Source organism: Pteropus medius, unplaced genomic scaffold, assembly GCF_902729225.1.
Source record: "Pteropus medius unplaced genomic scaffold, Ma_sr-lr_union100, whole genome shotgun sequence".
In the NCBI taxonomy this organism is placed as follows: domain Eukaryota; kingdom Metazoa; phylum Chordata; class Mammalia; order Chiroptera; family Pteropodidae; genus Pteropus; species Pteropus medius.
In genome coordinates this window covers 1,477,671-1,500,249 of record NW_024348242.1, presented here as the reverse complement: position 1 = coordinate 1,500,249, position 22,579 = coordinate 1,477,671, and the positions used below count along the sequence as shown (strand labels likewise).

General features: G+C 56.2%; 1 protein-coding gene and 1 pseudogene across 1 annotated transcript in view; one reads left to right on the top strand and one right to left on the bottom strand.

Annotated features, from left to right (window-relative positions):
- Positions 1-22,579, bottom strand: part of TMEM132D (transmembrane protein 132D) — a 360,724-nt gene that overhangs the window by 235,951 nt on the left and 102,194 nt on the right. The window lies entirely within an intron of this gene.
- On the top strand, positions 9,662-9,780 carry LOC120616133 (uncharacterized; annotated as a pseudogene).

Here is a 22,579-nt window from a genome sequence, read left to right as displayed (position 1 = left end):
GTTTGTGCCGCTTGTCTCTCTCAGCATCTCCGAGGATGGAGAAGGCGCGGACGCGGACGGAGCGCACGGGGTTCGCGGCTGCGTCTCCGAGAAGAGGAGGCAGGAAGCAGGGCCCTTTCAGCTCCGTGGGCAGAGACGCTCCGGGGAGAGTCGGGGAGAGTCGGGACGGGCTGGAGGAACACAGGGAGCCTGGGGGACTGGGACACAGACGTCCTCCAGGCAGGACACCCCCTTCCTGCAGGCTCGTTCTGGAGAAATAACTCGATAAAATAAAAAGGCATAGTCGTTCGCTGCAGCACGTGCTCGACGTGGAGAGCTGGCCGTGTGCGCGTGCGTGCTGCGTGCGACGGCTGCGGCCGCGACCAGGCCGGCCGGTCACCTGGAGACGGGACACGAGCAGGCGGGAAGCAGGCACGGTAACCACGGTGATCTCGGCACTGTGAGGACCGGATGAGATGAGGCGCGGGCAGCAGGGGCGGGCGGCGGGGGCGACCGGCCCGGGAGAGTCCACACTGGTGGCCGAGAGCTGAGTGAGGGCCGGGCTATCGAGAACGAGCTGGGGGAGCGACGAGCAGGCGGCAGAGCGTGCAGACAGGGGCCGGCCGTGCACAGGGCCTGTGGTGCGGCTCGGCTGGGCTTCTCCCCGGGCACAGGGGCGCTGAGCGACCGAGGGTGTTCACGGAGCATCCGCCAAGACGTCGACGGCAGACGGCCTCGGAGAAGGGAGACGGAGCGACCTCGTCCACGGACACGAGAACGGCTGGGCGGGTGACGGCACGTCCGGCGCGTTTCTGTGTGAGCTGGACTCTAGACGCCCACGTCTGTCCCCCCTCCCCTCCCACTGCGCAGGAGCCGTGGGGACCTGGGCAAAGTGCCTGATGCCTCTGTCGTCACAGCAGTCAAAGGGGACGATAAGACATCTAGCTCTGAGTTACTAGGAGTATTATGCCCTTGTGGAAATTGTGCCTGGTGCTGAAACACGGTGCACACTCGATACACGTCTGCGGTCACGGCGAGGCAGGGGGCTGGCACAGCGGTGACCGCGACACAGAAGAACAGCCACCGGATGCTCGCACGCGTCCATGCGAAACTGCGCCAGCCCGGAGCTCTGTGGCTGGGAATCCGGGACACCGTGACGGTGTCAGGCCGAGCACCGACCGGTTGGCCAGGGCTGTGGACGCGGGCTTACCCGTGGCCACTGGGGGTGCCACGGCTGGGCGGGTGACGGCACTGGGGTGCTGCACGCGTGGCACCCCGCTTCCCTGCGAACTTGAGAAGGCGCCTCCCCCTTTTCTCCTACAGCCCGTCTCCCCTACTTCATGGGCCCGCCCACCGGTCACGGTGACTGGTCTTGGGTCCAAACTCATGAGCGGCTGGTGCCCCTGCGTCTGGGTCCCAAGCCTACATCCACCAGGCACGCGCTCCCGTGGGTGCTAGCCAGCTACGTCAGCGCCCTCCAAAGGCGCGGTCCACCCCAGCCGAGCAGGGGCGGGCGGGGGACGTCACTGCCCTTGTCACGTGGTGCTGACATCACTGCGGGAACTACAGCCTGGGCAGACGCTCGCACGCGAGACCACTGTAGCTGCAAAGTGAAGGCACCGAGGACAGAAACTTGGAGTTTCTGATAAAACGCGAAGTGAGCAAAAGCAGCGAGCAGACTCGTAGACACAGAGTCACAGCTGCCATCACACACGCACAGACGGCGAGGGAGCCTGGCAAGGCAGAGGCCACACCCGGACCCGCAGCGTCGCCCGCGTGGCTCTGTGCCCGTGTGTGCCGCTCCCGGCTGGGCGGCCGTGGGCACCGGAGTGGCTGCTCTGGCCTTAGTTTCCCCACGTGCAGAAGTGGGGTCCCGGCAGCGCCTGCCCGACAGGGGCGGGGACGGGGCCGACCAGCACGATGCAGGCGGGCGGGCTGGTGCGTGGACAGTGGCTGGGGAGCCCCGGGGAGCCGGCCACACTCGTCAGAGCCACACGTCTGGGGCGTCCCTCCCCCCGCCTTTCCTCACGCTTCCTTTCTGTCTTAAACAGAAAGAATCATCTCAGTAAACATTTAACCCCAATTCCCGTCAAAGTTAAGAAGATAGAGAGAAAGGCATATTCTCCATCTGTCGAGGAGGTAGACGTACCGCTGTGATCTCGACACGTGTCATGTCCCGCATCTAGGGAGGCACACCCCCTCCTCTCGGGCCCCGTCCCGCCCCCGAACCCCGTCAGCCACCAGGGCTGTGCACAACGACGAGCACCCAAAGGCCTGCAGTGGGCTCACAGCCCTGCGGGCGCCTCGCGGGCTCGCTCAGGCCCCGGCCTGGCACCAGGCAAGGTCTCTGGCTAAAGCGAGTGTCCCGGTTCACCGAGGAGCTCGGGCCACACGGGGGACCCGCTCAGTCACCCCCGTGTGCTCATCGCGTCACCAAGGGATTTCCGAGGCTGTCGCATTCCTGCCACCTTTAGCGTTTGTGACAGCAACGGAGGCCAGTTAACGAAGGGGTGGGAGGGAACCCGCGTCCATGGGAGGGATGCGGGGAGGTGAATGCGAAACGGGAAGCGGCCGAAAGCAAGGCGGTGAGGGGCGAGCTGCCCCGGAGGACGCCGAGACGCCCTCGGTGGACAGCGCTCTGACTGCGACAGCCTGCCCGCCCCCTCCGAACACCGCCGTGACGGCATGGGGCCCGCTCCACGCACACGGCACACACAAGGTGGTTAGAATTACACACGCGCGCAGAATAGGCAGACACGCACGTGTGCATGCGCGTATACCATACGATGCACATATGTAGACACACATGCACACGTGTGTGCGCATATGCATGTGTCGTATACGATAAACACGTCCATGCACACACGTCCATGACATGCATGTACGCGCATATGTGTCTGTGTGCACGCGTGTGTGCACTCGCACACGCATATGTATTTTTGACGCCAGGTACTCTGCGCTCCCCTGCTTCCACAGTAAGAAACAAATTGCCCTTCGTCTCGGTAGAAAACCAAGATCCAGCAACTAATGAGCCTTAAAACTGAGCCATAATGAATTTCATGTCAAGCTGCCGATGTGGATGGAGCGTCTGAGGAAGCCTGGGAGCGGGCAGACTTCTGGCCGCGTTGTTCCGTAAGGCAGATCCCTGGGGAAGCAGCAGAGGGGACGAGCGCGTCTATTCACCGGGACAGTGGGGCCCCACCTGTGACGCCAGGGACCGACAGAGGGACCTCAGCCCCAGGAACCCGACCCCCCGAGGGAGCACGCGCCCCAGGACCGTCCGCCTGTGCGGTCCAGGGCTTCTACTGAGAGATGCTAGATCTGCCTGCGAAGTCCCTTCAGCAAACGCCGGCAGCCCCCAGCCCCGGCGAGCAGTCAGTCAAGCCTCTTATTTGGTTCCTTCCCAGGGTGGGCAGTGGGGAGCCCAGCCCTGCCCTGCACCCTTCCTGGCTGTCAGCTACTGGTTACGAAAGCAAAACGCCAACCTCACGCCTTCCACACCCCCGGGAAGTGGCGGCCCTGCCTCGCTGCTCACATTTCGAGAGCTGTTTTGCAAAAATCGCTTAATTCGTTTTTTCAAGCCGCGGCATTCTCGGCGATAAACATATTTAAATTGGACACTTAAGGGAAAGACTATGTTCCTTAATCATTTATGCAAGTTCTTGCTTCTTAACTAGGCAAGAAGTAACAAGAACAACTTGTCAGGGCTGTAGCTACATTTTTAGATAATAGGCTTCAAAAATAATTCCTTCTTTCTAGGACAGGGAAAAAAAATAAAAAGGACATCCTTTCTAATCAAGTAGTCCATTCCTTCTTCAGCTGTTTTTAAGTGATGTCTCCACTCTTGAGTAGGAAAACAAATCTATTCCTATGAATCGGAGTGTTTCTAATGACAAAGCCAGACACCTGGATGTCTTTTTCTAATTAACAAAGGTGAGTTTCAATATCCGGCACATATATGATCAATGCAGTCATTTCAGAAAATGGTAGAGAGGCTGAGCTGTTGCCGGCGGGGGCTGCACTCTGGTACACAGTGTCAGGGTGACGTTCGTTACTGTCATTTCAGGTGGCGTTTGTTAAAGCAGGAATGGGAAACCCGAAGAGCCAGGGTTCGGGGGCTGCTCAGGCACTGTGCACGTGGACAGTGAGTCGGGCAGCAAATGGCAGCTCCGGCTCCGTCTCAAGAGGAAGCCAGGACCCAGAGCTGATCATTACAGAGAAACCAGACACCTTTTATTTCCCACGTGACGTTACCTAGGTTCCAAATAGTGGCAATTACTTCAGACTTAAGAAAAGAGCTCTGTGTGGGACAAACACGTGTGTGAGCGAGGTTCGGCGGCCAGGTCCCGCTCGGCGCCCTCCGAGGCACGGCGAACCGGCGGGTCGGGAACAGGCACCCGGCCTGCCTCACGCCACCTCCGACTCTCCACCACGGGGGCCGCCAAACGCCAGCCACGTGACGTCCTGAGACGGTGGCACCGCTGCGTGTGGGGCTCGGCCCGGCAGCTCTGGAGGACCTCGCTCCTGGCAAGGTGCTGACTTCCCGTCACCCCTTCACAAACATAAGGGCGTCGTCGACCACGGGCCAAGAACACCTGAATGCCAAGCAAAAGGCTTCCGACGCAAAGCAAGTTCAAGTTCATTTGGCCTGATTAAGACTGACGTGTTGAAATCGCTCTAGCGGGCACATATAATTTTGAGCAACCTGAGATAAAACGGAACCCGTGAAAAAAGGACGAGAAGCTCACAAAAAAATTTTCTCTTTCCCGCTTCAGTAACATAAAAAAAAAAAAAAAAAAACCCTACTATCAGAAATTGTTCTCTTTAAATTTCAAGAAGTTTTCTCAATTTACTGTGCCAGCCCAACTGCCACACCTCCCCAATCATACTGTCCCCCAGTCTGACGCCCCAACAAGCCACCATGGACCCTGAGCTCAGCCCTATCCTGATAGCCTGGCCTGGGAGAAACGCGGTGGCCAACACGCTGGCAAGCGGCGCCTGTGGACACTGTCGGCGGTCGCCGCCAGCTGTTGGCTACTCCCAGGAGACTCCGAGGAGCACTATCAGGTTCGCTCTCGTGGGACGTGGCCACAGCACGGGGCACAGCCACGCTCCGCCCTGAAGATGCTTTAGAGATTGCCGCAAGCGGCTGGTGCAGCAGGAGGGCCCGAGACGGCCCGAGGCCGTTACACTAAACCAGCGTTTGGAAGGGGAGACCTGAAAACAGCGGCTCGGACTCCAACCCAGATTCGACTTCATTCTCACTTGCTTGGGGCTAGGACGCGGCATGAAGGGAGCTGCTCCGATCCCAAACGCTGGGGAGGCGAAGCTTTTGTACATTTTTCACATGGGGTTGGGGTGGGGGCGCGTCTCTTCAAGCACGCCCAGACTGTCCGTCAGCACTGGACAGCTCCTTGCTGCTGCGCGGGCCGATGGCTCTGGGCTGTGAGCGAAGGGACGAGAATGGCTATGTGGACCACAGGAACAGCAGCCTCGAGGAGACGCATTTCTCTCCAGTAAATGCCGCCCAGGGCTACGCACTGCAGGGCGGGAACTGTGCCCGCACGACCGGGAGGGAACGGGCCCCTGCCACCTTTTTCCATCGCCGTCCTTCATTAACAGCCTCACGAAACAGGGTGGTTGCATCAGCTCCAGACGTCACATCCGACATCCAGCCAGCAGGGAGGAGAGGAGACTAAGGAAAGGCACTTGCTTTTTAAGGCCGCTTCTGGAAGTTTCCACTTGAAGCTTCCCCTTGCAGAGGCAAAACGGCTACAAGGAAATGCGGCTCCTGTCCCAGGAGGCCACGTGTGTTTATGTGAGGCGGCCAGGTGCTTTGACACCTGTAATCCCTCGGTCCTACTGTGTGCGAGGCCCTGTCACGAGCTGTCACCGCCCTGCCATCAGGCATGCCCAGGCCAGCAGGCAGGTCTGGAAAAGGCAGCCGGGGTTTTAATTGAGCTCAGATTTTTTTTTTTTTGCCCAAAATGCTTTAAAATCACTTGTGGAAATTAGTTATTAACCTTTAAAAACCTGAGGTTTCTCATAAAAGTCCAGACCTCTGCCCTGCTAAGGAAAGAGGAAGGCCCAGCGACCCCGGGCCCACAGTCCCACGTGGCCGCCGTGGGGGTGCAGTGGCAGCCGCCTGGTTCAGCCACGGCGTGTCTCCATAGAGACCCTGCTGCCACCTGCCTGCTTTGCTGACACCTCTGCCACCTGCCTGGCTCTCTGGCCATTTGAATTTGTGACCCGTGGGAAGGGGAAATTACCCAGAGAGCTAAGCTGCAGGCAAAGCCTGCAATCACAGAATTTCAAGCTTCCACGAGCCCCCAGTACCCGCTACGTAGATAAATAACGGAAAAGGACCTCTGGGCTGTGAATCCAGGACCTTTTATCATCATTAAATTGGAGAGAAAATTGAAATGGTGGCTGGAACCACTCTTTGATCCGCAGCGAAGGGATGCTAACCACGCGTTTCTGGGGACTGCCGATGGCCAAGGCCCTGCGTGGCTCTCCCGCAACAGCCGCCGTTCCGGGAGAGGCCCTGGCAGATGGGTTTCCAGACACATAAATGAGCATGTCGCTTGGGTTGCTAGGCCTTCCTCTCTCGGCAGGTGAAGGGAGCCTGAGCTCTGTGGGCTCACAGGTATATTTTTGGGGTGCAATGGGAACGACAAAGGGTATAGTAGAAAGCTTTGTTGCAAAATAAAAATTTAAATCTATAACATCCTAAGAGCGGTGTTTGGTTTTCGGTTTCTCAAGGGTCCTGACAGATAATTACAATATAGAAATTGCCGCGCACGGTGTTGGGCGTCTTTCGGAGGGCCCTTTATCCATAAATGGAAATCCATGGGAAGTCACGACATTTCTGACTTGTGTGCCACAGAAAGAGTTTCAAGCACGAAATGAGACAGACTCTGCAAAACAGCCTAAGAAAAATCTGAGAGTGGCCAGATACAAGGCCTATTTCTGAGAGTATTAGTTGGGATACCATTAAAAAGGGACCCCAAAATACTGTGGCTAATACAAGACGTGAGTTTACTTTTTTTTCTCATGGAGGAGGTACTGAAACTCCCAATACGTGGCTTCCATCTCTGAGGCCAAAGTGGCTGCTTCTGCTCCCACCATCGCATCTGCAGCCCAGCCAATGGAAGCAAAGACCTAGGGAGCGTTTTTTAAGGAAAAGGCTCAAGTGTTACCTAAATCACTTCTCACATTTCACGGGCAAGAGCTTGGTCACACGGCCCCCCCCGGTGAGCTGCAATGGGGCTGGGGAAACGTAGCCTTCAGCCGGGCCCCACGTGCTAGAGCTTGCTTTTAAAAGAGGAAGGCAGGACAAGATCCGCGGTCACACTCACACCGGAGAAGGGGGCGCTTCCTGACTTTAAAAGACGGGACGTGCACTCTGCTCGCACCCTTTCTGAGCACGGCACAAGGACACATTCGCAGCCTTCCCCACGTCCGGGAGTGACCGCTCCTGGACAAGACGGGGCGGCATGCGTGAGGAGGCCCCTGCACCGCGGGCCCCCGGGGGAGGCTGCGGGGAAGCGTGCGGCACACCCCTTCAGACCACGGGCCTGCGGTCGGACACTTTGTACCTGGAGGCTGCTTCTGCTCCCGTCTGGCCGTCTGGCCGTCTGACCTTGGGCGAGGCGGTCGACCTCTCTGTGCCTTTGTTCTTCACTGCCAAGAACCGGGTAGGAAGCGGACGCGTCGCAGCGGCGCATGGTGAGAAGTAAGCGGCACGCTGCTTGCCGAGCTCATCGAACCGGGCCTCGCTTCGCCCCCAGCTTGCTGCCCGCGGACGGCAGGTCACGGGGAGCTTCCGCGCAGGCTTACATGTCCCGAGCCAACGTCCCCGACGGTGCTCACTACTCAGGCTCATGCCTTGGTGGCCAGAATTTGGTCGCACAGCTTCACCTAGCTGCAGGGAGGCGGGGAAACGGAGTCTTGACTCAACTTCTTTCCTCCCAAAATTCTGACAAAGAGCCAGGCTCTCCACAGCGTCCCTCGATCCCCGTTCCCGCTGAACTCCTAATCTACTTCCGGAGCCGTGTCCTTGCCGGCTTCTTGCTGTTGCCTTTGTGTTCGTCATGGCGGGTAGTGAGGTCACTACGGACTTGGAAAGCAAACGTCACCCTGCGTCTCTGAACAGAAACCAGCCCCCAGGGCTCCTGAAGCACCGGGGCTCGAGACAGACATGCCAAGCTGTTTGGGACGCACTGCCACGTCCGACGGTGTCTCTGAATTCCCCTACATGCACCCACCCCTCCGAGAGCCCTGGACCAGCTGCATTTCACTCCGGGCTTCGCAGGCACGAGGGCACTTTCAAGCCTCGGACGGCCTGTTAGAGAAACACGGACAAGTCCCGTGCGCACAGATGCAGACGGCCAATAATACGCCATAAACGTGGTCTTCACTCTGCAGAGCACCTTGCCGGTAATAAATTGCTATTCCGGGCACACTGCCGCGGACGAGCTGCAGTGCTGGATGGCGAAGAGCGGCCTCTGACACGCGTCACGGGCTCCCACGTGGCTGGCCCAGGGGTGCGCTCCAGGCTGACATATTTCCATTGTAGAGTGTGCAGGTAAGTGTTGAATATGAATGCGATTGGGAGGAAAAGGTCTTTTTTATTCAAGTTCTGACCGCTGTTTACATTTGGCCCGAATGTTTAGAATGTCGTCTTCGATTTCGAGTGTTCTGGTTCGAGCAAACAGCTCAGCGTTTGAGATCGAGGGAAACAGGACGGGGTGGCTCTAGACCCAGCGCGTCGGCAGCAGGAACATTAAAAACGGCTACAGCGGGGTGAACGGTGCCTCGCGGGCGCGCCGGGCCAGCGGACCAGCAAGGACCGTTCTGCGTGTAAAGCGGGGGGCGGGGAGGAGTCGTCCTGGAAACCCCTGGGCAGGGCGCAGCCCTGCCACGGCCGTGACACCTCTCGGCGACTCTGGCACAGTCCAGACCGCTGTCTTGGGTATTTTCCAGCCCTTTCCCTCCTCCAAGACCAGGAGAGACAACCGTTTCTTTAGGACGTCCCCAGGCGACGCCACTGGCTGCCACTTAGGGTCCACTTTGTAGGAAAAACTCATCTTGAAGTCCTAAAATTACTCTGAGCAGCTGGGAGCTTGTTCCGGAGCCGGGGAGTGGGAACTTGACAAAGCAGAGAGCAGAGCGCGTCTCCGCCACGCCCGCTCCGGGCCGGGGCGTGAGCGGAACCGGTGGGTATCGGGGCCCTGGTTCAAAATGTCCATTCCCACGGTCTGGCAGGCGAAGGCAGCGGGGGTGGCCCCTCCCACTCCTTAGGACAAAGGCGCGGCCTCCGCGAGCCCCGCCCGACGACCAGCCTGACCCGCCATCCCGCCTCCATCCCTGTCCCGTCAGCATCGGGCCCGGGAACCACCGTGCCATCGAGCACTCGACCCTCCAGAACCTTCCGGAGACTCGAGCCTCCTCACGGGGAAGAAGGGAACGATGCGTCCCCCTCGGGGGCTTTGTTAAGGATGACGGTCGCGCGCAGACGGCCTGGTACACAGACGGCGCTCCGTAAATGGCGCGTCTCGTCTCGGTCTCTCCCCTCGCCTCCCGAGGGAGCCGCCAAGCTGCGTGGCCTTCGGGAACAGACGCTGAGGTTCACAGCGTTCCCCGCACGCTGCTTCCGTGCAGCCTTCAAACGTGACCTCGCGTCTGCGGCCACGGCCCCCTGAACTCGCCCCATCCCGTCTGGTCTCGGAAGCAAAGCAGGGTCGGGCCTGGTTAGTACCTGGATGGGAGACCGCCTGGGAATGCCGGGCGCTGTGGGCGGATAAAACAAAAACGTGACCTCTCCGCCAGCGACTCCGTCTGTCCCCTCCAAACGCACGCACGTGCTGAGGCTCTGACCTCCCGGGTGACGGCGTCTGGCACGGGGCCTCCGGGAGGGGATGGGTCAGAACAGGTCGTGAGGACGGCTGTAGGGCCCTGTGAGCAGAGGAAGGGGCACCGAGCTCCCTCCGCCCACAAAGACACGGCGAGAACGGGCCGTCTGCAGCCTGCGGAACCGGGCCGAGCTGGCCCCAGCCCCGGCCGCGGGCTCCAGGGCCTCTGCCGCGTAAGCCGGCGTCGGCGGCCGCCCACCGCACATAGGGCACACCGCTGTCCCTTCTGCAACAGACGGGGGTTTCGCCGAGATTTTAAGTGCAACAGTATAAACCAGAGCTCACGCTTCTGGAGTGTGGGCAGCTGCGGCTCAGAACGAGCGGAGTCAAGTCTGAGAGAGAGAAAAGTGGGGGGGGGGGGTGGCTCGAGCCTCGAGAGCAGAGCATGAGGTTGGAGCTACTTCAGCATCAGAGAGGTCACGGGCGTCAGGAGAGAGGGAGTACGGGCGTCAGAGGGGGGTCACGGGCGCTGTGAGAGGAGGGTCAATGGGCTGAGAGGGTCACGTGGGGTTTGAGAGGGCCGGGCGCTGGGTCACGGGCGCCGAGAGAGGGCCGGGCGTCGAGGCTGGTCACGGGCGTCAGAGAGGAGGTCACGGCTGGTGAGTGACGCTAGCTCTTCTCCAGGCCCTGACAGGGGGCTGGGCCAGAAAGGCCAACTGGGCTGGAAGGTCATTTGCATAACAATTAAAACCCTGCAGGGCCTGCCTCTTCCAGAACAGCTCTCTGCAGGAGGGACAGTCTGGAATGGCCATGGGAATGAGCCATTCCCTCTCACTGGCCTGAGCCCCTAGGGTACCAGAAACACCTGGGCTCCACAGACCTTTCAGCTGCACCCCACTCTCCCCTGAGCAGACAAAGTTAACCTTCGCTGAGCGTCCTGCCAGCTCCACTGAGTTCTGTTTCGTTGACTCTACTTACTTTATCTGTTCTATGAGACATACGCTGGTTTTAAGTTTCACCGCTGGTGCTTATCGATTTTAGCTGCCACGGCGTGGAAGGACCGCAGGGCTTGTCAAGAACCCCGCGTCCCTGTGCCCTGTTTTGTCACCGGGAAAGGAACCTACAGAAAAGGCACTTGTAATTCACCGGTCCCCTGACACGGGCAAAGACACACTTTCATGGGGACCGTGCCACAGTGCCGTGCTTCCTCCTCCACCCCGGGTCACAGAACGCTGCCGTCTTCCCGGAAGGTTCCATACTGTCAGCGTAAAATAAAAGAGAGTGGACAAAAAGAGAGAAGGCCAAGGTCACGGGGTGGGATGGGCAGGTCCCAGAACCATGAGACGCCGCAGATGCCGACCGCCGCTCCCCACTGGCAGGGTGGAGGACGGGATCGGGGAGGCCAGCACGGCCAGAGGGTGGACGCCACACCGCAGGCATCTCTGAAAAGCTTCGCCTTCCCCAGTCAGGTGAAATTCAACCGGCGCGCTTAAACTTGGGAGGGGGTCGTCCGCTCATCCACGGAGCGAACATTCACAAGCGTTCGTGCCGGACACGGTGCGAGGCTGGGGCGGGGCGGGGGGCCTCATCCGCAGTCCAGCTCCCGGCTCTGCCCTCGGGGAGCTCACGCCGACGTAGCCGATGCGGAGCCCGCTGTGCCAGGGCCTGGGCGAGGGCCTTCCGGGGACGGGGTTGCAGGACGGCAAACGGGAGCCTGATGTCTGCGGGAAGCAGTCGGGGGAGGAAGCAATCAGAAGCCACGGAGAGCAACAGTGAGCAATGGGGATTCTGTTCTCAGGGGGACCACAACCCGCAGGAGCATCTTCATCAAGACTGCAGGCCCCTGACAGTCTGTTCTGAGAGATCTTTACAGTGGCCGGTTACAGGAGAGCGTGGAGGACCAGCGTTTTAGCAGGAGCCAGGCGGGGGCAGGAACGATGGCGTGGGTACGGGTGGGGCCCTGGGGGCAGGGAGGGGTCGAGGGGCTGGGCACAGGCAGGAAGGAGCATGGGTGCCTGCCCCATTTCTAGGCTTTTGCCCTATAAGCACAAAATAAGGAGCCGCAGACTCTCGTCACCATGGAAACTTCTCGCCAGCCAATCCAAAACCCATTAAGAAATGGAATTAGCATTTCTATCTTGGCGAGTCTATTAGGACGGCACCGTGTAACCTCCACAGGTTAGCGAGCAGACCCCGCTTTCCAGGGGCCGTGGTATCACAGTCATAATTCTGTTTTCCCTACAAACACACACCTTGGAGCCCCCACAGCAAGCACAGTACCGGAAACAGATAGGGGCTTAATAGATGACTGGTCGAATTGCATCGTAAGAACTTTGCAAACATTCCGAGTACCTCGATTTACGAAATTCTGAATTTGTTTTCCAAGGAAAAAATTTCTAAACCGGCCACCGTAAGGGTCGGAAGGACGGAGACCCTTCCTCTGACATTTCCCTTCTGGCATCTGCGTTCCGATGACATATGCCTATTTCCTTCTCCGCTGGAGGCGTGTTATAAGGTTCGTGTAAATTGCTTGTCTGGTCAAAGGCAGCAGGGCAGACAAGACGGCGAAATCAGTAGGTCTTGCCTCGTTAGAATCACAAAGGTTTGCAATTTTATATGAGTTGCTTCAGGAAGCAAGGTCAGAAAATATACTGATCAAAAATAAAATGGGAATAAAACTTATGGAAATACACCTGTAGACTAACAACAAGAGAGAAACTGACCTTCGACGATTAATTATGTGGAGCATTAAGGATAGCGATAAGGTTATAAAATATGTTTCAGCTTTTTAAAAAATGAAATATTGCTTCTAGAGCAAAGTAGTGGAGAAAAATAAAGCTATTCATTCTGACTCACTGTTAGGCAACACAGCTGGTGGAAAATGTTTTAAACGACTTTTAAAACTGCCATAGCCTTGAGCTCCGACCATTTTAGGATACAAAAAAAAAATTTAATTTAATGTTTTTTTCTCTCCAATCCAAACATCCGATTCCTTAAAAGGAGCAGACGAAACAAATCCCCCACACTAACAGTCTGTGTCCTCACTCATTTCCAAAAACCAAGGTTACGATTTTTAAATCTAATTACCCAGTGAATCTGTCCATTTCAGCCCAGTCTTTTAGCCAACAAATCTTGGCTGAAAAACTCCATTTGAAAAGCAAACATCCTCGCAGCCAACAGCAGAGGCACAACGCACAGACCCGCGTCTCAGAAAAAAGCCTGCTCAATGCCCCTCCTGTCCTCGCTGCAGGGCAGGACGCCCCATCCCCCGCGGAGGAAGGGGAACTGTGGGGGTGGGGGGTTCTGTTACAGCGCTAAGCCGCGGGGGCAAGTAGACTGGCCTGGGGTGGGGGGCTGGTGGAACCTCAAAGTCGATATCTGCATTGCTCAGGGAGGAAAATTAAAGTGCCACATCACTAATTCACAGGGGGACACGCCATCTCTGTGCGAAACGGCCCCCCATGTCCCCAGCTGGAGAGATATGTATTGCTACATGCTTCCTCTTTACTGCATCGGGGATTGTAGGGTGCAGTCAAAAGCCCCAGCTTTGGGGTACTTAAAATATTTACAGAAAGGGCTTAACTCGGGATTGTGGTCAAGAACTGTCCCACACTATTTAAAGTGGTTGTGTGTGTGTGTGTGTGTGTGTGTGGCTTTAATTTGGCTGATTCCACGCAGTTAAATCAATATAAATTAAATGCGTTTAGCTGCGTTTCTACTGACGATCGTAGCTCTTCCCATAAGTTCACAGAACTTGAAAGCGGTGCCCACGTGGCTTCTCCAGAACGTTTGTGAATCCAGGTGCTGAACAAGCAACTCGGTCTCCGTTTGGGTACGAAAGGGGACATGTGTGCCGAAGCCCCGACGGCTAACCGCGTTTGGACCGAGGAAGGGGTGACAGGTCCACGCGCCGCTGAGCGGCTCTGCTACACCCCAATGCGCTGTGTCCTGCCAGCAGCAGAGTCACAGCCCGAGAAGCCCACGGACGAGTCTGAGCTCGTAGGACACTGGATAACAGCGAGCTTTGTTTTCATTCAAAATTAATTGTCCAATAAAGAAAACAGAGATTTTACATAAAAATGCAGATTTTCTGAGTTCTCCTGAGCACGTTGGAGTCCACTCACGGGCGACCATCATTAGCGAGAGCCTGCAGCCTGGGCGAGCCTGCCCCCCAGAAATAGCAGCCCCTCCGAATCCAACATACCCCGCACCCTGCCCTGTGTGCGGTTCCGTCACCTGCCTGGCCAGGAAGGGGGATGAGTTTAGGGGACCAGCCATAAATGGCTCCCCAAAATGACATCCACCAAAGAGGCCAGAATACCCTTCGATCGTCCACCTAAGGTCACGGATGGCAGACACGCGGCCCCGGCCCCGGCCCCAGCCCCCGCACGCCCATCTCCACACTGCTCTATGAAAAATCAGAAGGAGGAGGTTCTTCCTCGGCTGGCCACGTTCTGCAGCCCTTCTCAGTCACAATTCTCGCGCATAAACTGCTCGTACGTGGCCCTGCCGCAGCTGGCTCTCCCACGTCGTCTTGGCAGAGTGAGAGGGTGTGACGCCGGCGTTCGAGCCTGTCCCTGGTGGCCTCCTCGTCTTCGTTCCGAAACGGCTCCTGCCTGCGGGAGGCAGGTCGGCTGGGCCAGCTCCCGTCAGGCCAGACCGACCGACACGGACACGAACGCAGCTCCGTGTGCCCGAGGCCCGACTACAGCTGGCGCATTCCCCCGCCCTGCGCCACGCCCCTGTCACCCCTCGAGAAGCGACCTGTGGCGTCGTAGACGGCAGGCGGCTGGCTTCGCGCTCGGCGCCGTGCACGAGGCTCACGTACGTGCTGATCTACACCGGGCAGTGACCCCCAAAGCAGCAGAAGTCTTAGGAATTAGCATGAGAAAACCTTAAAAATGGAATCGCTTTTGCTAACGAAGCTCAGACTGTTGGTCTGGGCTTCTTAGTTCACACCGTGTCCTGACGAAACATCGGACTCTATTTAGGAAACAATGATTTAGCTCCTCAGTCGAAAGGACCCAGGCGCATGCCGAAACGGCATCGTCAGTGATCCAAGAATTTTAAATCACACGAATTTCGTAGAGCACGTCGTAATCACACACAAGGACACCATACTCTGCTGTCATTTCTGCCTGATGAACTCGAGTCTTTATTCAACTCACGGAAATAGCAGAATTTGACAGTTTTAGATCTAGAATCCAGATGCAGAACAAAAACGAGGACCCCCCCAAACTGCCATAACTCACCTACTAAGGGACAAACGCTCTCACATTGGCTCAGAAGATACATGACCTCTACGCGAAACTTCGAAAGGCTGGGAAGAAGATCGGACCGCACTCAGGTGCATCTGGAGAGCAGGGGGCAGCAGCCACACGAGACAGCGCCGCGCTCGAGGTCAAGACAAAGCCAGCTCGTGACCGTGACACGGTGTAGGCAAAATGACTATTAATAAGGGAGCATCAGAATATTTAAAATAGAATTTTATATGTTGAAATAGATAAAAGTTGATAAATACAGAAATAAGGAGAAATTGGACAGAACACAATAGAAATAAGAGATATTTAACATACTATAGGTCACAGGAAGGAAGGAAGGAAAGTAGGAAACTATAGACAACCTGAAAATATAAGTAATAAAGTTCCATTAATAGCTTTCTCTACACATAAAACTAAACTATTACAAAGACTCTACTTTTTTCAAATGTCCAAAAACATTTAGAAAAATTGTCCACAAGAAACATCAATACATTTCTGAAGAAGAAATAGGATAGAGTAAAATTTCGGACTGCGATCTGGTAATAAGTTATTTCAAAATAGGAAGAAAAAATAGCAACAAGCCACTACTTAGAAATTTATGACCTCTGCAAGCAGAAGTCGTGACGTAGACCGGCTGACAAGTCGCTCAGATGGGAACGGGGGTCCGGGAGCCGTGGCGGATACGCTGGGGCGCCCGCTGCATGAGTGACGAGGACGACCCCGTGCTCGCGGGCCGGTCCCCTCCCGCTGTCCTCCCGTGAAGAAGTCAGCACGTAGGGCTCTGCTAACGCTTAGCGTCCACGTGAACACACAGCCGATGTTATCAAGTTTTTCGGTTTTGAAAAGCTCCCGACCTCTACGCAGCCCCTGGGGAAAGTGAGTTTGAGGCCCTGGGGAAGATGATGGGTAATGTGCATGTTAAAAAAAAAAAAAAAATCCTTTAGAAAAACCAGAACTAAAACATGATAAGCCTCCGGTTAACCGAATTCAGGAAATGGGACCAGAAAATATCAATGAGGAAAATTAGAAGAGAGAGCGAGTAAATAAACACAGATGCTCGGGACATTTAAAGACACACGATGGTGCTCCAAGCCCTCTGCTACTACGCCTGAAAATCTGGAGAGAAGGGATGTTTCTAAGACACTGTAAAATACCAGAACGGACTGTAGAAAAGATGTAAGACTAAAACGGAACAGTCAAGCGTCTAATAGATTGTGAAACGTTATCAAGGAGTCACGCCTACTGGACGGCACCTGTGGCCACGGGAAGGAGGGAGAGGAGCACCAGCCCCCGGGGAGAGAAGGCGGCTTTCTCGACCTGGAACCTGCCACAACCCTCGGCGAGACACGAAGATTAACCTCACGGGGGACATTACGAGCGTTTTTATTAGGAAGAGGAAGACGTTGCCTCTCTCACCAGCCCTTATCACTAGAGGTCCAGGGGGAGAAGGAAACCAAGAGAAATAAATAACAGACACATGGATTTGGAAAAAGCATCATTATCGACAGACAAAACGATGGTCCGTATATAAAACATATCCAAGATACTCCACTGACAAATCTGAAAAGGACCAGCACAGACATGGACCAAAGATGGGACTTAAATAAAATTTTTAAAAACCAAAATCAAATAAATTTTGTCAGTATTGTGACTAAGTGGTATCACTCTAGGAATAGAGAAATATTTTTAAAAAATTATTAATTTATTATTTGACAGATTAAAAAAGAAGAAAAAACATGACCATCTTGAGTGATGCCCAAAAGATCCATTTAAGGAATATCAGAATTACTCCCAAGTAAAAATCAAGCCCCAAGAAAAACAAAATAGGTATTATAACGAACGGCAGTCCTGACGTCGATCACGACGGCACGGCGTGCCCAGCGGGGCCAATCGCAAGCGGCGCGAGCGTCCGACAGGGACACCGTCGCCAAGCGGAGACACGAGGCAGGAGGCTCCTCCTGGGACTCGGTGACCAGCTACGTCGCGACGGCAGAAACCTGCCACGGACACATCCGGGGAACAGTGCAGTGTCGATGAGAGGGTCTGACGGGAAATTTGTCAGACTTCCCGGGGAAGACATGCCCACTACACTGAGGAACGTTAAACGTTGGGGACAGTGACGGAAATGCCTCTGTCCTGGAGTGACTGCCCCTGCACTCAGCGGACCTCCAGCTCTGGGCCTCTCCCCGCCTCCCGCCTTCGCCTGGGGGCCCGGCTGCACCCCGGCCCTCCGTGCGTGTCCCCATTCCCGGTGGCCTCGAGACCCACGAAGGTGACGCTCCAGGCTCTGGGCTCTCAGTCCCTTCTCTCCGCCTCTGCTGTCCTGTGGGCAGCAACATGGCGCCTGGGTGTCGGGCTGCGTGGGCGGTGCAGTTCCCCACGGGGACAGGTGGGGCAGGTGGCGGTGTGGCCCCCAGCCGTGCACACCAGAAGCCGGGCAGGCTCGCGGGCCTTCCGCTCAGCGGGGCTGAGACCGGGTGTTGGGGGCTGAGCTCTGAGCCGCAGCTCGGAGGGAGACTCTGCCTCCTGACCCCTTCAGGCATTGAAGAATTCAGCTCCGGGGAGGTGTAGGGCCGAGGTCCCTCTGTCCGGTCATCAAAACCAGCAGTGACACTGATGAAGGGGACGTGGGGAGAGGTGAGTGCCACTTTCCAGACAGAGCCGAGTTATCCTCTCAGGTAGCAAGCTGATCTGACCAACGCTCCCTCCGAAATCGTGGGCTCTCTCTCTGCAAAGACCCCAGCTTTCCATCCTCGCACCAAAGAAAAACCAGATATTAATCACGGGAAAACGGGAGTCAAGTGAAACGCACACAGATAGAAAAAGTCAAAATAAAAGAGACGCCAGTTCTCTCTCTGAGCCCATGAAAGGAAGATAAAAATGACGAACACTGCGGGGAAGATGAAATGGGACACAGGTCTGTTCTGTGGTCGCCAGCGCTGGGGAAAGGGTCCCTAAGGCACGCGTCCGAGGCTCGCTGTGACCGCCTCCTGCGACCGCCCGTGGTCCGGCGAACGCTCCTGACGCCAGCCTCTGATTTCAGCGTTTGCTACAACCGAAGCCGACGACGTCTCAGACGGGAGTGAATATTTCTGAAACACTGACACGGTTTTCTCGAAGACAAAAATTCTGGAATATAACCGCAAACAGGGGCATCAATAGGGAGCATACGTGCCCCCCGCGGTGCTGAGTCGGCTCTTCTTGTTGTCATCCAACTTCCTTTAAAAATAGCACTTGGCTAATTAGACAGGAGTCATTTTAATAACTAGCCGACATTAAGGAGAATAGATATGGATTACGTGAAAAATCATTTACAACTGCAAACGAATGATGAAAGCTGGTACAATATCGCATAAAATTGGAGAGATCACAAATTCGTTTCTTACATAGATGCGATGGTTGCAATTAAAATTCTTGGCAGTAAAATCTTCACTGCACCTTGATACAGTCATGAATTCATTCACTTACTGTGTATTTTATTGAAAACCTACTAAGTGGCAGGCAAATACCGTAGGCTGTTCCAAAGCTGCACAAATTATTTTTTTCCTGTAAGGGACAAGGAACTGAATCCTTCGCCAGCACATGCACTGGCAGGCGACCACCGGCTTCTTGTGATCAGCCTTCACTGCGACACGCAGAATCGAGAGAAGTAACAGAGGGAGAAACTCACAAATTTAGTCTCTGCACTTAAGAGTCGGGGAAATAAAGTCTGACTCTCGAACATCAAGCACCATCTCGATCTGCAGAAGTCTCGATCTATAAAACGTCAGAACATCTCACTCTGTCTCCAGTTTGAGAAGGAAGGAGGACACGTTTCAGCCAATAGAAAGAACGGAAGAGATCGAGTCGAAGAGCGAAGACGCACGCGTGTGTGCACGCACACTTCCCGAGGCGGCAGGCCGCCTTCCACGTGGAGGTGAAGTTCACCCGGCAGGCTACGCCCCCCGCACTGCGGACAGGAGGAACACGGGTCCATGCTATCGGATGTGACAATGACACATCACAGGACACAGGTGACGTGTTGAAGTGCTGTGCACTCGAAACTCACACGCTGTTCACCGACGTCGCCCGATACACTTAGTAAAAACAAACAGTGAAAAAGGCGACAAGGACACCTGTTTGACCTCCCCGTCCCCACCTCGCCTGCAGCGCCGAACACCACGCTCTGCTCACGGAGGCCGAGGAAGGGACAGGTGACAGCGGAGGGAGAACAGGAGCTGGGGGAGAGAGCCGGCCGCTCCTCTCACTTTCTCTGTCGTTACAAAGTAGCTGGATAAAGAAAACATGCTAAAAAGTAACGGCCCCGCGCACGCGTCTCCTGATGGGGGCGGGGAAGCCCTGGCCCTGCAGCCCGGGGCTGGGAGAACGACCCACCGCCTTGGACTCAGGAGGCACAGAGCCTCGCGGAGAAGCTGGCGTGCGTCAGGGCCTCAGGGCCGGCTGGTCCAGGGACGGCCAGGGGAGAGTCAGCACGCGACGGCCCTCGCAACGACGACCGGCTTCAGCAAAGGGACCCCACGCGCCATCCGCAGAGGGAAAGGCACACGAGTGACGTCTGACACAGCTCCCCGAGCGCCGTCCAGAGGGGCCACGCGGGACGCTCTGAACCCTGTGGCGGCACCTGGCGGGCGTCCTCGGCAGGGAAGGCCAGGAGAGACTCGTGTCCGGCGGCTTTGGGGGGCTGGTCATGCCGGCACCCCCTGCCTGGCACTGACCCACGTCCCAGACGCCCCGAAGGAAAGCAGGGGTGCGGCATAAACCACACGGTTCATACACATTGTTGGGGCACAGTGAGCCCTCGTACCAACGGGGGCGGCGGGGACCCCCTAAAACACAAGTCCCCGGTACGGTGAGCCCTTGTACCAATGGGGGCGGTGGGGACCCCGTAAAACCCAAGTGCCCGAGCCCCCCAGGGCAGCTCACCAGCAGCCTTTCGGGGAGCAGAGTCTCGTGGGCAGCCGTGGGTGTTTGCTGACACCATTAACACGGCCGCTTCCTCATGGGAAGTGATGGGGTTGGAGTCTGTCACCACGCCCCCAACTCCCCCGGGGGTGGACCGCCGTCCCCCTGCCTTTGCTGTGATATTTCTAGGTGGCGAGGAGCACTGGAGGGCAGCCTGCCCCACTCCTGAGAGCACAAGAGTCTCTCATCAAAAGCAAAGAAACCTTTGAACTCGGCCTGCAGCGCGGAGCAATTTTGTTCTCAAGAAGGCTGGACCTCCCCACACTGAGCGATGTCGCGCGGTCAGGAAGTCACCAGGTGACCCTCATTATCACGTTACACAAGGAGTTTCAAAAGCCGCCGTACCAGGTGGACCTGACCTCACAGGTGTGACAGAAACAGCCTGGCAGCAGGGTAGGGGTGGCCGCAGACTGACGGGGGAACCCACCGCACGCGGCCCAAAGCAGAACGGGGTCGAGAGCCCTTTTCAAAGTGAAAATGGATGATATTTACGGTGTGCACCATGACGATGTCACATCCATAGACGCGGAGGAGCGAGGGCTTCGGCCAAGCTAAGTGACCCACACTCTCCTCACGCCCTTGCTGCTTTCCACGCTGAGAGCCCCTGAAATCTTCTCTTCGCAGATGTCCAGCCTGGAGCACAGGGTGTCACTCTGGTCACCCCGCTGTTCACTAGCCCTCAGACGCAGTCACCCCACATCACTGCCACTGCCGCCCGAGACCCCCGTCTCCCCAGGCCCACCCCCACCCGGGGGTCCTTCCCTGGTGAGCTCACGACGAGATCACGGGAGAAAGATCGAGAAGGACAAATGGAAACGCTGCTAGGAACTCCCCGTGAGAGAAAGACGCAGAGAGTCCGGAGGCGTCTTCTCCCGGGAGCCGCGTAAATGGGGTCGGTCTGGTTCGGAAACGCAAGGCTCTGGTGGGTGACGCCAAATGCTTTATTCCAAAATCAGCTATGAAAGGCGTGACAACGTGATCGTTATTGGGGGTCCATAAGGCAACTTCGGCTCTCACAGCGACAAACGCTAACACGGGAATGAATGACAGCGCCTACTGTTACGGTCCTAGCGTGCCTGACCCGAAACCTGGCCGCTGTCCGATGAGATGAGCACACTGTCACCACCCCCACCTGCAGGTGCAGACACTGTAACCGGCCCTGTGACAATCCGTTAATGAAGAGCAGAGTCCAGTCTTTCTTGGCCCCAAGGTCATGATTTTTGTCCTCAGAGAGTCAGTGGCCACTGACAACTCTGGACAGCGGACACAAACTATAAATGGTGTCCTAAACAAAGAGAACGTGCAAAATGCCCGTCGAGGCTCCTTCGGCTGGATAGTTTGTTCGACGGGGTCCCCGGTCACCCCGTCTTTCCTCGTCATCTGCTGTCAGACCCCGAATGCTGAGCAAGGCGCCTCTGAGGGAGCTCGCATGCCTGGCTTCCTGTTCTGACATTTCACTGAATTAAATTCTAAAGCCTTCCTTGCGTAGACTGAGACATCTTAGCAGACGAACTATAGCAAGTCCCAGGTGGGGAAAGGTGTCTGGGGAAGTGCTTGTTTGTCACTGGAAGAGAAAAGTTAATTTTAACCCTCTCACCTCAATTAAGTGCATTCTGAGCCAACAGAGGCAGGGTGCCTGGGACTGCATTCCCAGCGCGAGTGGGCACTGGGAAAGCACAGTCATTAAAAAAATAAAATATGTATAAGCCGCCTGCTGCATTCACTAAGTGATTAAAAACGTAATCTTCCTGAAGAAATGTGCCACGTATTTGTTTATATTAATGTTAATAAGTTGCTAACTAATGATAAATGTATGATAATTTATTCTAAGTGAAATGAAGTGTGCCCTAAAGACAGACTCTGTAAATGAAGGCTTACGCCGGCCCTGCGGAGAGCCGGCACATTAATAACCAGATTCTTCCACTGCCGCAAAGATGACTGTATGCAAATCACATGCAAATGCCCACGGGGACCGCGTCGCGGCCAGGCGGGCCTGGGAGCAGACCTCACTGGCAAGGGGTTCGAGAAGCCATCATGACCTTCGCTGAGGCTGAGAAACTATCTCCCGGGGGCACGAGTCCTCCAGGAAGTCCTCCAGGAAGTCCTCCGCACACTTCCGGTCCGGGCCGGGCCCCTTCGGGCCTCCACAGGTCCGCGGAGTTCAGAGAAGCCACCTAACGTTATGCTGCGTGCGTTTACCGATCGTCGACGCGGAGGCACCTCGAAACGCATTCTCGGCGGTGTCCCGGCCGACATCACAGCCATCTCCATTATGTGGGTACAACGTGGACACCCAGTTCAGTCCTTGGTGTTGACCGTCTGTGGCAGACGTAGCCGATCAGCTGGCCAGGGACCTGCATCCTCCCTCCTTGCTAACAGGTAGGCAGGAAGTGTAGTCCAGACGCTGGGGAGAGAGGGAAGGAAGGAGGGGAAAGCCGAGGGTGGAGGAGGAGGGACATGTAACAGACACATGCGATTTGTCAAAAAAAAAACCAAACCCACTGCCGAGCCCCGGACAGTTCG